The 13,266-nt window shown below is 44.2% G+C and overlaps 1 protein-coding gene and 1 pseudogene across 18 annotated transcripts in view; one reads left to right on the top strand and one right to left on the bottom strand.

Moving 5' to 3' along the window:
- Positions 1 to 6,128: 6,128 nt before the first annotated feature.
- On the bottom strand, positions 6,129 to 9,320 carry LOC113613265 (uncharacterized; annotated as a pseudogene).
- SETD5 (SET domain containing 5) overlaps positions 8,534 to 13,266 on the top strand; it is an 83,802-nt gene continuing 79,069 nt past the window's right edge. For 8 of the 18 annotated variants that reach the window (XM_027093824.1, XM_027093825.1, XM_027093823.1 and 5 more), the window contains exon 1: positions 8,670 to 8,799. The gene's annotated coding sequence lies outside the window, so the exon portion shown is untranslated. Of the gene's footprint in view, positions 8,800 to 13,266 lie in introns of all 18 variants that reach the window. The other 10 variants (XM_027093811.1, XM_027093816.1, XM_027093821.1 and 7 more) reach the window with 4 other exon arrangements.

The raw sequence follows: 13,266 nt of genomic DNA, 5'->3' as shown, positions 1-13,266 counted from the left end.
AGTGTTTGTTTACAATATACACTGTGCTACAGCAGCTTTCTCAAACTTCTTGGCTCAGGACCCCTTCACATTCTTAAAAACTGAGGGCTCCAAGTAGCTTTGTTTACCAATATTTTACCATAATTAGAAAAACAGAAAAAAAGTAAAATACAGTAAAAATATTAACACTTTCACGGAAGTAACTATTTTCAACAAAGAATGGCACATTACAAAGCATGTAATCTCATACAATAACCTATCCTTTAAGATACTTCAGTAGGTTTTTCTCATAGTTTTTTGGAGTTGATTCTCCCTATGTGTCAGACAACTCTGTGAAATATTCATCACCTTATTTGATAACAGAATGTATTCATGTTTATGCTTAGGTGCAAGGAAAACTACAAGATTTTATAATAACTGCATAATACTGAGGTTTGCTGGGGTTTTGGAGGTATAACCTGAAGAGTGAATTTCTAAAGACACAGATATTCATACCCTAAACCTACGACCTTAGGAAATTGTGAAAAATTCAAGAATATACAGCACCATTCAATTAACATTAGTGATGATGTCATCCAACACATACCATGTAGCCTCTATGTACTTGTGAGAATGAGTTGAAAAGGTAAGTTACCTCTTAGTACAGTAAGCCCCCTACATAACGAACAAGTTCAGTTCCAAGAGGGCATTCATAAGTGCAATTTGTTCATAAGTCCAACAAAGTTAGCCTAGGTACCCAATCGGCTATGTAGTACTGTACTAATAATAGGTTTATATAAAAATAAATACAAAAAATAAAATATTTTTAATCTTACAGTACAGTACCTTAAAAAGTACAGTAGTACAGTACAACAGCTGGCATACAAGGGCTGGCATCGAGTGAACAGGCAAGAGTTACTGACTGGAGGAGGGAGAGGAGGTAGAAGATGGTAGAACTCAGAGATGGTCAGCAACAGGAGACAAAAGGCAAGCTGCAGTTTCACTCACACCTGACACTGATGGCACAGGTTCTGGTTCCTTGCTGGATTCAATTCTATCTACCCTCTTGAAAAAACAACCCAATGATGTCTGGGTAGTAGCTCTTTTTTTCTCGTTGTAGATGACACGGTTGCACTGGATTGCATCCCGAACGGCTGCTGCAACCTTCATGTACTGTTCTACATTCGGATCCTGCACCTCAAAAACTAACAGTGCCTCCTCGAATAAAGAAAATCCCCTTGCCATTTCCTGTGTCGTGAATCTCTTCGGTTACTTCCTCCTCTTGTCTCTCTTCGTCCTTTCTCTGGGCCTCCAATTCCATCAGGTCTTCGTTAGTAAGCTCCTCGTGTTGCACAGCAAGGAGTTCAATGAAGTCGTCCTCTTGCAGATCTAGCTCCAGCTTCTCTCTGAGGGTCACTAAGTTGCTAAAAACCTCTTTGGACTCCTTATCCCGGGCAGCTACCATATCTGCACTCGCTGCCTTGCCACTTACTTCTACATTGTGAAGGTTGGCTCTAGCCTTGAACTGATGAAACCAGCCATAGCTGGCATTAAAAGACGCACCCTCTGGTTCTTCACCATGTTTCTTCTTCAAGTCTTCATAAAGCCTTTTAGCTTTTCTTGCATCAGCATTAAGCTGAGGGCGACTCGATGCTGATGCTGATCCTGCATCCACACACTGAGAAGTTTCCCCATCTCCGTCACTTTTCCCGCTTCTTCAACATTATTGTCGCCATCATTGGCACAGCAGACTTCACATGTTCCATGATCTTGTCCTTGTTCTTTAGAATCATGCTGATGGTTGAACGATTCATGTTATAAGAATGAACAACGTCTACCATCTTTTCGCCTCGCTCCACCCTCTCAATTATTTTCACTTTTGTTTCCATCGTTATCACTTGGGGCTTCTTAGCAGTACCAGCTACAGCGCTTCTGGACATGCTGGGCTTGAAATAAAGATACTATACTACTGTATACAGTAAAGTACAAAAAAGCACAACCACTTGTAGAGGCTGCAGGCATGTGACAATGTACGCCAGACACGTGAACTAACTTACACGACTGGACGTGCAAACACATGTTCGCATCTTTGAAAGTTCGCAACTTGAAGGTTAGTATGTAGGGGACTTACTGTGTTATGAAAACAGTTTTGACCTTGAAGACTTCTGTATGCTTACACAACAGGGATATAGCCATAAACAAGCAATGTCATGCCCTCAAGGAGCAACCTAAAAAAATAGGGAAAAAACCCCAATTACTAATTACAACTGCGAGAAATGCTATGACAGCATTCAGGTGGGTACCCAATACAGTGGAGTTAAGGCATCAAGGAAGGCTTCCTTAAGAAGTGATGTGTCGAGACCATTTTCAGTGACCATTTGGTCAGTCTGACTCTTTTAACTTCCTTTCCATTTTGACTGCCATCACTGTATACCAGACCTAATCACTTCCTGTTTGGACTACTGTAAAAGAATCTCCTAAGCGGTCTCTCTGCCTTCAACCCTACAACCCATCCTGCATCTGTAGCCAGATTAAATTTCCTAAAAGACTGTTTCCATCAGAGAAACACAGTACCCTAAATTGGTAAGGAATACTGACTAAGCAAGTCAGATCAGTCTCAATCCCTGGCCCTTAATTAGTTGCTATGTCTATAGGAAAGTTGTTCAACCTCACAGCTTCAGTTTCCTACTCTGTAAGATGAGGTTTCATGTATTAGAACCACACTAAATACAATGGCAGAGTCTGGCATACTATCTGGTACACAACTGGCACTCAATGAATATTATTAGTTCATTTCTTCTAACCTGTGTTTCCATTAGCTTTGCCTATAGTATGCACTAGTAAGTTACCACTACTTATTATACTAAAAAGTCTGGGCTGAGATTTTAACCAAAGGTCAGTAAAAAGAAGAAAGTCTGTAAAGAGTGTTGACTGAATTGACTAAAATCCATATACTAGAGGTGGGGTTCATTAGCTGGTAACATAACCAATTCTATAAATGTGATCTGAAAATGTGTTACTGTTGTCAGCAGGAAGAGCCAATCGTAAACATGTTTTTTAAAAACCCAAAAAACTAGAACACAAAGGGTGACTAAGTACCAGTACAAAGCAAAGGTCCAGGAAAAAAGCTAGAAAGTAGAATTATTAAGTGTAACCATGACTTCCAGATATAATCAGAGAGGCAGAAAATAATCTCTCTAGTCACCAGGAAGGTATACATCATGATACCAGGAATAAGTCATCAAGTTCAACACTGGCCTAGATAAAATAAACCTAAATATTTTATACCATTCTATTAACAGTTCTCTAATAACCCAGTTTCTCACCCACTCCATCAAGAATCCATGAGGAGTCACGGATAAGAAGCCAAGTCTTCTGGAGAAATACATCCTCCAATAAAGTTGTACGCTACTATGTAACTAAATCAAGAATTCTCAGCCTGCAAAGTAAAGTACCAGACTTCTGGATATGTGACCTAACAATGTGCTCTAAAATTAAGATGGGCTTAAAACAAACTAGTCTTACACTTGTGATGTTGATCCCTATCATATTCTGGATTAACAGTTGCAAACCATAATTATACCAAACCTCTTCCGTGCATAAAAAATGAGAGAAACATTATGTAGTTCAAATTTTTTAAATCTTAAAAAAAAAAGATTATAAAATCCCTTACAAAGCCTTCAACTCTCTCATGCAAGTACAAGTTTTCACTCTATTTAATTTCTGTCCTAGGAGTATAAGAAATAATATGGCTCTACTTCAGAAGGAGGTAAGTAGCTGCTTTGTTTAAAAAATTGTAATAAAGCCTAAGGAAGTCAAGCATAGGAAGAGGATGAGTGCAAGGGTTTGCACAGGAAACCCAAGGAAGAGCTGAATGGCAGACAAATGTACTCAGAGACCATGAGGCATCAGATTCCTTTATGAATAGAATATCAGGTGACTTGGGTTAAGTATGATCCTAAAGTTTCTCCATAAAAGGAGCATTGCTTCTGTGGATTTAAACTATTACTTGAAAACAAACTTCACATATAAATCAATAAAATCAACATTTATTGAGTATCCAGTTCTGTGTTCAGGCACCAGGGAATCAAGAACAAATCTGTATCATTGAGGAATGCATTTAGTGGGACAACAGACAAAAGAGGGAACTTTCTTGGTAAAAAAGTAAAAAAAAAAGATTACTTGGAATAGTTTAACATTCCTTTTAAAACAAAGCAGTCTGACCTGTATGTTTCCCAAACTATTAAATATAACTTTTTTTTTTTGCCTTTCAAAATGTTTCCCCATTTATTCAGTTTTTCTGGAGGAAAAAATTACAAAGTAGAGGGGACATACAGTTTCCCTGAAGTTGTAATCATTTTTGTAAGATAGGCATACTGTAGCCCTTCGGGTCTGTATTTGTAGTGTGCTTTCTGGGCCACCAACATCAGAAGCATATAAAAGACACAGAATTCTAGTGACCCCCACCAGTCTTAACTGAATTCAGAATCTCTGAGTGTGGGACTGGGAATCTGCATTAAATAGCAAGCCAATTATGTGCACTTCTCATATTTTAAGGAGAAATCTTAAGAAATTTTAAGTTAAAAAACTTGTTTTTTAAATATAAAAAATTTGAAATTTACAAGATGCTATCTATATTAGCATACAAACCAAAAAGCATTTTGGTGTTAAAACATATCTATTAATTTATACTTCATCAGAATGAAAACTTACTTTGTGATGATTTCCTGTAACTTAAGATATGATACTTAGGGCCTCCTCTGATGGAAGTTTTTCCAAAATTGAAAACTTTGTAGAACTGAAATTCAGGGCTAGTTTCACTAACATCAGATATAGTCCTATTCCTCATTAAACTTCTGTCACCGTTATCATTTAATGAAATCCCACTTTCCTAAAATCCATTATGCCTTCTTGAAACTCAAACGAATCAACAGTTGCTTTCTCAACACACCATTGTCCAAGGCAGGTTTATCTTTAGTAATGGTTTGCTGGATTCAGCTGTCAGCTAAAGTATACAAATAAGTTTTAAAACAAACCAACCGGGCTTCCCTGGTGGCTGCAGTGGTTGGGAGTCTGCCTGCCGATGCAGGGGACACGGGTTTGTGCCCCGGTCCGGGTAGATCCCACATGCCGCGGAGCGGCTGGGCCCGTGAACCATGGCCGCTGAGCCTGCGCGTCTGGAGCCTGTGCTCCGCAACGGGAGGGGCCACAGCAGTGAGAGGCCAGAGTACCGCAAAAAAAGAAAACAAAAAACCAACCAACGAACCAACCAACTTGGTGGGGGGTTGGGGGGGGGCTGGGCGCACACCTAAATGGGCCAGAAAGGTTCAACTTTTATTTCCTTACTGCTCAGTATGAAGACAAAATTATCAATGTCCATATTAAGTATTCTGCAATCTACAACACAATTTTGTGGCTATAGCCACACCTCCACAGTGGCAATTTAAGCTTAAATTACATAAAATTAAAAACTGACTTCCTTAGTCATAATAGCCACATTTCCAGGGCTCAAAAGTAATGTGTGATTAGTGGCCACCACATTGGACAGCACAACTATGGGGTATTTCCATCACTGCACAAGGTTCTCGTGGGCAGTGCTAATCTAGAGCATTAGCAAGTGCACAAAGAAGTGTTTGAGAGGCCAATCTATCAAACCTTATAAAGACATTCTTTCATTTAGGGTTGGCTAGCCATCAAGGAATATACTAGGAGCTTAGGTACAAGACTCAACAAGAGCCTGTGCCCTCAAGAAGCTCCGAATAGTTAAGAGAATTTAAACAAGCAACAACAACAACCTGAGAAGTGCTATGATTCAACCTGCTTTGGGACCAAGAGAAAGCAATACTAACTTTTTTGTAGGCGAGTCTGGCTTAAAGGACGGCAGATCACAGAAGGCAAGATGATATTTGAGTCTTAACAGTTTTTACTGGAACGGTAAGGATTATCAAGGGTAACATTCCAGGAGGAACCACCCTACAAGGAGGTCTGATAATCTCACTATGATTTGGGTAAACAGCAGTCAATTCAGTGTGACTTGAGAAGTAGTGTTTGTGTGTATATGCAGAAAACTGTGGCAAAGGAAAAAGCTGTTAAGGTGAGATCAGTCCATTGAGGGACCTTGCATATCACATTTGCAACGATGGAATTCATCCTGTCAGTAGTTAGGGAGCCAATAATGGAGTTGGATCAGTTATTTTCATGCTCTATCTTTATGTTAGGACAACTGTCCTGGACACACAAAAGTTGTAACAGCAGATACCGGAGATGGAGACACTAGTTCAGAGACTACTAACATTATGGCAACTGAGCTCAGTTACTGATGAGAACAGCACTGGAGATGGACTGAAAGGTATTCAAAGGACATAAAAGAGAGATGTTGCTGAACCTCACACCCAATTCTCAGGAAAGCAGTAGCCAAAATCATGTGGACTGAGAAGAGGGTCAGGAATAGAATCCCAGATGAGGGAAAAGGACAAAATGAAAATTAAGGTGAAGATTCAAGAATATCCGTAAAGGAGAAATAAACGCATTGCTGGGCAAGAGTGAGGCCTATGCTCAAGTTGGGTAGCCTGTGTGGTTTCATGACTTACCGGGCTACCAAAACAGGAGACAAGAAAGCCAATGGTATGTCTGGGACTAAATGAGCAAGTAAAACAAATAGAAAATGGGCTGAAAGCATGAGTGAGAGTTGCTAAAATGCCTGACCCTGGGGATGCAAGGGTGGGGGACTAAAATTTTAAGATTAAGATTTAAATCTAAGATGCTCTATTTTGGTGGTGTAGCAAAGGCTTCAAATGGGTAAAGTTTAAAATTCAGGAGATCATGCCTTTCATCTACCTCCCTTAATCTCCAGGAAAAATGCGAAAAAAGATCTTAAGAACTAATAACACGCAGTCTCGCTGCATAAAATCAGCCCCAGGTGTTGCCTGGACTCCATTTCCCCCCTCCACCCCTATTATAATTACTTTGTGACACAAACTCAAGTCTGTGGGTAGAGAAACTGGGCTCGTCCTCATAATCTTACACCTGCTCAGTTTCCTGCAGGACAACGCCCAGGAATCAGGTTAAGCGTGGGCAAAAGAATCCCGCCCACAATCGAGAAGGAGCGACTCGACATGGAGGCGATGACGAGATCGCGGGGGAGGGAGGGATTTTTCTAGGCCCAGGGCGGTCCTTAGGAGACAGGAGGCAGCCGAGAACTCCCATAAAGGTATTGCGGCACTCCCCTCCCCTTGCCGAGCAGGGTGCGGCCTTCTCTCCGCCCCCTCCTCTGCAGCTCCTTCTGGATTGCAGCTCGCGCCGATTTTTGGAGACCATGCGCCTCCCACCCACAAACCATCAGGACGGACCCCCGCTCCTTCCTCCACCCCCACGGGTCCAGGAGCACGTCGGGCTAGTCTCGTCCTTCAGGCGGCGGACGCCCAGGGCGGAGCCGCAGTCGCCGCCACCCAGAAGCCTCGGCCCTGCAGCCCGCCCCCGCCTCCAGCGCGCGCTTCCTGCCACGTTGCGCAGGGGCGCGGGGCCAGACACTGCGGCGCTGGGCCTCGGGGAGGGCCGTACCAACGACCGCCTCCCCGCCGACCCGCGCAGTGGTTTCGCTCATTTGGGACCCGAGCCAATAACAAGGGGCCGTTGCCGGGGCTTCAGCAGCCAATCAGATGCCGAAGCCAAGCAGGCGGCGGGTAAACCGACTCCCCCGAAGGAAGGGGAGGGTGGCAGGACGTCCGCACGGAGCCACTTTCACTGACCCTCTCCTCCCCCCCGCGGCAGGCCGACCGCGCCCGCCAGTCCAGCTCGCTCCCCACCCCACCTACCTACCCGCCCCAGGGGGCAATGCGAGAGTCTCTAGGCGGCTGCGCACTCCCGAGGCTGTAACTGACAGGCGCTTTGCTCCAACCAAAACACGCCATTTGTGTTTTCACACACGGCGGGAGGAGCGGCAACCAATCAGTGACAGCAGAATAGCCGGAAGCGCCCCTCCCTCTTAGGGAGCAATGGCTCCGTCCGGATTCGAGCCTTTTCCGCTCCCTTCTCCCTCCCCCTCCGGTTGCCACCGGGCAGGCCACACTCCCGCCTGCCTCTAACCACCTCTTTCCCTTGCAGCGTAACAAACGCTATGCTCCCGACTTCCCGCGGGGGAAGATGACCCCCAGCTACCGGCCAGACGGCCTCAGCCACCCACCCTACCCCCCGCCAAACCGCCAGGCCCCCCCCCCCCCCCCCCCCCCAACCCCCCGGCCCCCCCCCCCTCCCCACCAGAGTTCCGCTCCCCTACCTAGCCGAGGCTCTCTGAGGAGCGGGAGCTCCAGAGCACAGCCTCTTCTCTAGGCGGCCCCGGCGGCTTCCGCTGATTGGCGGCGAGTTGGCCAATGAGTGCGGGGCGGTGGGCGGAGGGGCCAATGGCGGTGCGGGAGGGGGCGTGTCCCGGGTGCCCCTGGCGCCGGCGCTGGGAATCCCCGTGCGGTCAGTGGCGTTTCCGCTCGGGCAGCGGGCTGAGTGAGCTGCTGCCGCCGCCGCCGCCGCCGCCGCCGCCGCCGCCGCCGCCGCCGCCGCCGCCGCCGCCGCCGGGGGAGGGGCGGCCGCCGCCCGCCTGCGCTCAGAGACTCACGCAGCCCCAGTCCCGCCAGTTCGCCAACACTGTAGTGCCGGCCCCCCTTCCTTTCCTGGCCCTTCCCCCTCCCCGGCTTCGGCTCGCTCCGCCTTTCTGCCCCCCACCCCCACCTCACGGGCACGGGCCATTCCCGGCCAGGAAACGCCGTGGCGCCGCGTTGGGCCTAACTCGAGTCCTGCTGCTTCCCGGGAGTGCCGTGCGCCGCAGCCCGGGCCCAGGCCTGGGACAAGGTAAGGGTCCGACAGAAAAGCGAGACCTACCCTCACGACCGGGCCCCGGGGGAGGGAAGGGTCACCTCCTCCGTCTCCCCGCGCTCGCTCTCGGGACGTGGGCCTGGCCCTCCCCAGGCCCTCAGCAAGGAGGATGCTGCCCCTTCTCATCCCGCTCGCCGCCCCCCACACATCGTTGCACCCCTCTTGCCCAGGCAGAGAGGCCCCGTCGGTAATCTCGTCGACCCCGCTACCCTTTTCACGTCTTTCCTGGGTCAGGACGTTTCCCCTCCCCCCACGCCTCTTCATCCCTTTTCCTGGGAACTGCCTACTCCACGTTTACCTTTTACTTGAGGGTAGGCCTCTCGCTGGTCTCCCCTCAAAATACACAGGCACACTTCTTCCCCCTCCCCAAACCTCACCCCCACCCCCGTTCGCGCGGCCTTGTGACAACTCTGATCCCTCTGGGGGCCTCGATCTCCATCTCCCCCTCCCCCCCCAGAATGTTTCTGGACGCCTTCCCTTTCGGCCAGGGTCCCCATCGCAGATGATTGCTTCATTCCCCACACTAAAGACGTTACCTTCGCCACCCCCAGCTCGCATTCTTGGGCTCTCGGTGGCGTTTGCCCCAGTATCTCTGGCCCTACTGAATTTGTAGGGTTCTCGCTTGGAGTGGAGCCAGATTGTGTCGTTTTGCCTGCCTTGGGCGTGGAGAGCGATCATTTGCGAACGTCTTTAAAGGCAGAAAAATGTAGCCTTTATGAATTCCCTTTCCGTCTGTGCGGAAGCCAGGGATGCGAAGTGAATGGTGGTGAGGAAGAGCCCTGGTTTTAAGTAGGTGAATCGCGTGAGAGGAAAAGTTTAACTGTCGGGAAAGCCCCTTCTCTGCTAATTTATTCTACAGAGTTCTTTTGCTTGTCTCACTTCTTAGGAATAACTGGTCTTTCCCGTGTATACTGGTGCTGGAGCCAGCTCTGCTGGTCTGGGTCAGGGGTTGCGTGTATGACCTGCATTTTCTGCTTTCTCATGTTACTCGTGCAGTGTGTTCACCACTAACTCATTTCTTGCCCAGACCTCTGGGTTCCGTTGGGCTTTGTCTGTAGTTAGTTCATTTTTCCAGTTTTCCCCGTTCTTGTAGTACTGGAAAAATCCCTAGGTCCTCTGCTAATTTCCCTTAGCACTTGATTAAACGAGTTGCATTTAAATAACAGATATGTAACCAAGGTCATATTAACATTTTTTTGTTGGGCAGTTACATAGCTATACTTTGATTAGGGAGGATTCAGCTGAGTTGAGTGTTTGAGCTTTTCAGGAGAATGTTGTACCCCCTATTTGGGAAAATTTCTTGGTGATTAGTTTTATATCATTAATGTTTTTACGTCACTTTGAGAGAAAAATTACAAATGGTAATTTTAGGTGTATGGAATCTGAGGTAGTATTAAAGCAGAGAATATTCACATTATCAGAGGTTTCTGGGCCTCTTGGAGGACAGAGGTAATTTTTTTATTGGTTTCTACCAGTTTTCTCAGGAGGATCATTAGTTTTCTTCTGTAGCCAAAAATTCTGGCCCATTATGGGATTAGAATCTTTAAGGTTTACTCAGCATGTCATTATATATAGAAAAATGAATTATGTCCTTTGGTAGGACGTAACACAAGCCGCTGTCTTTAACTGCAGACTTAAATTTGACTGTAAAGAGAGTGTTTGGCAAATTGGCCTTTTAAAGACTAAAGCTTAATCTGCACTCCTAAATTGCTGGCTTATTAAATATATATTTGGAATTTGGTAAATGTTGATTTTTCTAATAAAAGGACTTAGTTCAAACTAAAAGGGTGACTTTAGGATTGTTTCTTTCTAAAGGCATAATTCCAGCCCTCCTGGCATGGAACACTGGTCCTCCCCCCACCCCACTCCACCCCCCCCCCAAAAAAAAGAGTGTGTAAGGAGTGGGGGTGGGGTAAGGAGAAGGTTGTTCCTTTGGGTTGGATCACCGGGGTGAGTATACAAGGCAGCAGCAGCTGCTGGCTCTGGAGCTCTGGTTGCTACGTGAGAAGCTTGAGTAGTGCTGGCTGCTGTCTCCAGGGAAGGACAGCAGTGCAGCGTCCATTAATGCTGTTGGCTGCAGGGAGCTGCACTTAAGCGATGGCTGCTTTAGGACTAAGAAGAAACCTTGCTTTCCTGGGAATTTTCACTGCTGAGCTGGTTTGCATTTTATTGGTGGGGACATGAGAACTAGCAATTCGTAACCTTCTACCCATTTATGGATATCACCATCTGGAAACTGGATCATAGTTAAAGACTTTTCTTTTTTGTTCGGTTTTTGGTTTTTTGGCACATTTTGGGTTTTGCCTGGGGTTTTTGCTTGGATAGGACTGGAAGTTCCATTTGAGTTTTAATTTTTCAATACATTTACAACCAAAGTAATAAGAATTTAAGGATCTCCCTGAGAACGAGAATGGGGAAAATATCGGTTCATTTTTCTGCAACTGACAGGTTTTCCTCCATCTCTTTAATCATTAAATCAATTTTAATACTTTATTTGTATGTCTCCTTACTTCTGGTTAGACCATATTTACCTTATTGAACAGGTGTTTTGCTAAACATTTTACTAAATTCGGAATCTTAAACTTTAAAAAGAACTGTCCTTTTAGGAATTATTTCTATATATATAACTATTAGAAGTATTTTCTTTTTTTCTGTATTTGTAATAGACTTCTCCAGATTAGATTTTTTTTCTTTAGAATTTGACCTATGATATTGATTCATTAAAATAATGTTGAATATAGTCATCTGAGATCACAAGGATGTATATGTTTGGCCGTGATCCATCTGAAATATGGGACAGACTAGAAAGAATATTCAGAAATCAAGTATCTAGTGGACAGGATACTTGAGAAGACAGCCTCTGAGCCCCTTATGTGGTCTCTCTTCCCCCACAGCTCCCACACTTCAGGGAGATCTCTGATTAAGCAAACAGTTTGCTGAGTATGGAAGAACTTGAAGAAGAACCACCACCACAATATACCATCAGTTACATCCCTACAACTCTTGCAGCCCATGTATTTTTTTCCCTAAGAATTTTGATATGTTCAGTTTTGTGCAGATGTACCCAGTCATCTGTAATGTGTGGTGTGACTCTGGCATTTGTGGCGGGAACCAAAAAGAATGGAAATGAGTTTTGTCATTCACAAAGGTTGCTTGCATTGTCGCTCAGGGATATAAGCAGACTAATGAAACAGAACCTTTAATGGATAATATTTTAGGTGGTTCTAATTCTTATTACTATCACATATAAAAGATGTCATATCAGGTAAATATGGTTTCACTCATACTGGCCGTTTAACATAGTTTAGATATAAATGTCTTTAAGTTATTATGTAACATGAAAGTTACCTTATAAAGTAATTGCTTTTAACTTGTATTTCCTGTTTGGAACCCCCTTGTGATCTTAATGTAAGATCATTTCCTTAAGAGCATAGAGGGCCTTTTCATAGGATTTATTTAACCAGTATGCTTGAAATTTTTAATATCTTTTGATAGTGTTTTGTGTCCAGGAACTTACATACTTTCTGGGCTTATTTTGGCCTTTCTGGAGGAGAGTGGCTACTTCATTTTTTTTCCTTTGGACAGGAAAATAATATGGGAGAAAATGCAGATGTGCAGACAACCACTTTTACTTTATCCTCTTCATATTCAAATAACTTATGAAACATTAGGCCACAGTTAAGGACAGTTAATGATTGTTGGATACATCTTATCAGTGAGAAATTGGATCATGAATAAAAATTTTTTATAACTTGTGGTTCACCTCTGGTGATGTGTCAGTTTAATTTGAAACTAAAAGGCCTAGCAGTGAATTTTTTTTATAAAAATTGTTTTGGCTATTGAAAACTAAAACTTATTGATAGGGATGTTTGTTTAAAACAAACAAAACTTTGACTCCACAAAATTGTAAGATAATACATATTTAGTAATACAACTGGTAGTTATTTGTAAAAAAAAAAAAAAAATCCTTTCAGAGGCACTCCTTAGAAAATAGGTATAATGTACCTATGATAAACAGGGATTGATACCATTCCTTGCTACCAAAAATTCCCAAATATGTAGTGAAATGGCATTTTTAACCTTTCCCTTGATGCAATGATTGATTTCTCTTGGAAAGGGTCAGGGAAGTTCACCAAAGGTTGATAGAATATCATTTCTTTAATATCTTGATACATATTTTGTTTAATTAGTTGCAGTCTTATGAAAAAAGATACCCTGTAACTTGATGGGGGACGGGTGTTGGAAAACATTACTTTAGAGAATCCTCTTATTTTGACAGAATATATTAAACTCTTAACACTTTATGAAGGGAACTATGAGAGATAATAAAGGAACAATGAAGCAGAATCTCTGTCTACTTCATATGAGCCCTCACTGAGCGAGGAATTTGTAATCCCATCCTGCCTCACTCAGTTTCTCCATCATATGGATTTTGTTTGCTGA

Source organism: Aethalodelphis obliquidens, unplaced genomic scaffold (assembly GCF_003676395.1).
Source record: "Aethalodelphis obliquidens isolate GAN/ISIS:26980383/991018 unplaced genomic scaffold, ASM367639v1 scaffold86, whole genome shotgun sequence".
NCBI classification, from domain to species: Eukaryota; Metazoa; Chordata; class Mammalia; order Artiodactyla; family Delphinidae; genus Aethalodelphis; species Aethalodelphis obliquidens.
This window is presented reverse-complemented; position numbering and strand designations above follow the sequence as displayed.